The sequence below is a fragment of the Temnothorax curvispinosus genome, unplaced genomic scaffold (genome assembly GCF_003070985.1).
Source record: "Temnothorax curvispinosus isolate PA1 unplaced genomic scaffold, ASM307098v1 QBEX01005521.1, whole genome shotgun sequence".
Lineage (NCBI taxonomy): Eukaryota > Metazoa > Arthropoda > Insecta > Hymenoptera > Formicidae > Temnothorax > Temnothorax curvispinosus.
The window spans coordinates 189-2452 of NW_020215301.1; the positions used below are offsets into that span (position 1 = coordinate 189).

The 2264-nt window shown below is 35.1% G+C and overlaps 1 pseudogene; it reads left to right on the forward strand.

Moving 5' to 3' along the window:
* Window positions 1-538: 538 nt before the first annotated feature.
* On the forward strand, window positions 539-1803 carry LOC112454893 (annotated as a pseudogene).
* Window positions 1804-2264: the final 461 nt, after the last annotated feature.

The window sequence follows — 2264 nt, forward strand, 5'->3', positions numbered from 1 at the left end:
CTGTTGTAATCACTGCGGTGGGCACTTCGATGTGTAGTCACAATCAAAAATGCACAGAGCACACGTCGTGCGTCTGATCACTGCGCGGCCATTTGTACGACTCTGAATATCGCGAGAAAGACGTTGGCGATGAGCGCGCCCGTGCGTGCGCAAGCTGCCGCGGTGATCGGGAGTCGATACCCGATCGATGCTGCCATCTGATCTGACGGCGCAGCGTTAACAGAATCTCGAACAATTTTAAAACAGTAAATAAGTTATGTTTAATGTGAAAGCAGTAAAAAAATTATGTTTAAACAAATAAAATAAATAAAAAACTGGTGCTGATATAAAAGGTGAATGTTACAATAACAATTCACATGGATAGTATTAAAAAATAGTAGTTTTACTCAAATATACGATGAAATGTTAATGATCATTTTTCTGCAAACGAGGTAATTTGTTTGATACATACGGGTATGTATACAGTGGGTACAGCCGAACATACTCTATAATTTATCAGTTTTTTAGATTATAATAGTATGATATTCTTGTTTTATAGATGGACAACGATGATAAAATTATTTGTCAACTTGCTGAAACATATTTTAGCAGCAGTAGCGGTTCAACAGCCAGTGCTATGAGTGAATCAAGCAGTACAGAAGATAGCGCGAGTTCATCTAGTGGTGATGGTGAAAAAGACGACGACTTATTGTTATTCCCACTAATGCTTTACTTGACAAGTGGACAAAGGAGACACCGCATTCAAAATTATCTTTAGATTATTGATTCTTGGACTAATAAGGAATATAAACAACATTTACGACTAAATCGGTGTACTGCATCAAAATTAATTGGTAATATATATATACATTGTGCAGTAGTGTTTGATTCTACACCTACAATGGTATTATACAATAATAACACTTTCTTTTCAGATGAATTGGAGTTATCCAATTTTATACCCTCACATTCTTTTGGAGTCAAACCTATTTCTGCAAAGTTGAGTTTTCTACTATTTTTATGGTATATCGCAAATACAGAACCATTGCGAACCATGTCAGACAGATTTGATGTATTCATTTCTTCTGTATTTCGAGTTCTACGGCGAGTAGTAACTTGGCTTTTAACAAAATTTGATTCAGTGATCAAATGGCCACAGAGCCTTTAAGCTGTAGTTGTAAATGAACAATTTTCGTCAAAGAAAGGTATTCCGAAAGTCTTAGGAGCGATAGATGGAACACATATCTGAATAGAAAAGCCTCTAGACCGTGCACGAGAGTATTGCAATCGAAAAAAATATTTCTCAATCTCTTTGCAAGCAGTTGCAGATGCAGATATGCGGTTTATCAATGTGTATTGTGGTGACCCCGGTTCCCTTCATGATGCTTGAATTCTCAGACGATCTGAGCTATATCATGAAGCATCTATGAATCAAGAAATATTATTCCCCGATAAGATGTTTTTGTTAGGCGATTCGGCATATCCGTCATTACCTTGGCTTGTTCCACCATTTCGAGACAATGGACATTTAACGCTTCAACAAGTAAAGTTCAAAACTATATTCATTCTTCAACGCGAATGGCAATTGAACGAGCATTCGGTCAACTGAAAGGACGATTTCGCCGTATTAAGTTTTTCACTGAATATCGCGATTTACCTTTTGTCGTTAACACTGTAGTTGCAGCATGTATATTACACAATTACTGTATTGAGAAAAATGATACATACGATTTTCCAGAAGTTTTAAATGATTGTACCAGTGGAATTACTAATGATATTGAACAAGAAGAAATAGATAATAGAACAGCTGGGATGGAGCGTTGAACTAAATTATTTTATGAATTGTTTCCTAACTGTTTATGAATACCGACTAACAATGATTTTATTCTTTTTATTATTTGCTACTTTTTGAAATTCTGTGGTTAAGTAAAAAAGAAGTTTTATTCTTATAAAAATATAATTAATTTTGCTATAAACTCGATGGACTACTTGATACGAGTATCAAGTAGTCCAAAAGTATTTTTGAGCTGATCAGCCAATGTGTGTGTGTGTGTGTGCGCGCGCGCGTGTGCGTGCGTGTGCGTGAGTAAACTAATTTACTACTTATGTATTTTTTATTACGCGTATTAAACAATCAGTGTAATCTATGATGTAGGCCATGATATTATGTAACAAGTGAATGTATGCCTGTATACAGGTTAATACATTTATTTTTTTCCTCAAAGAACGCTTATTTAATTATAATACTAAAATAATACCAAAACAATCACATTTATGTTGCTATA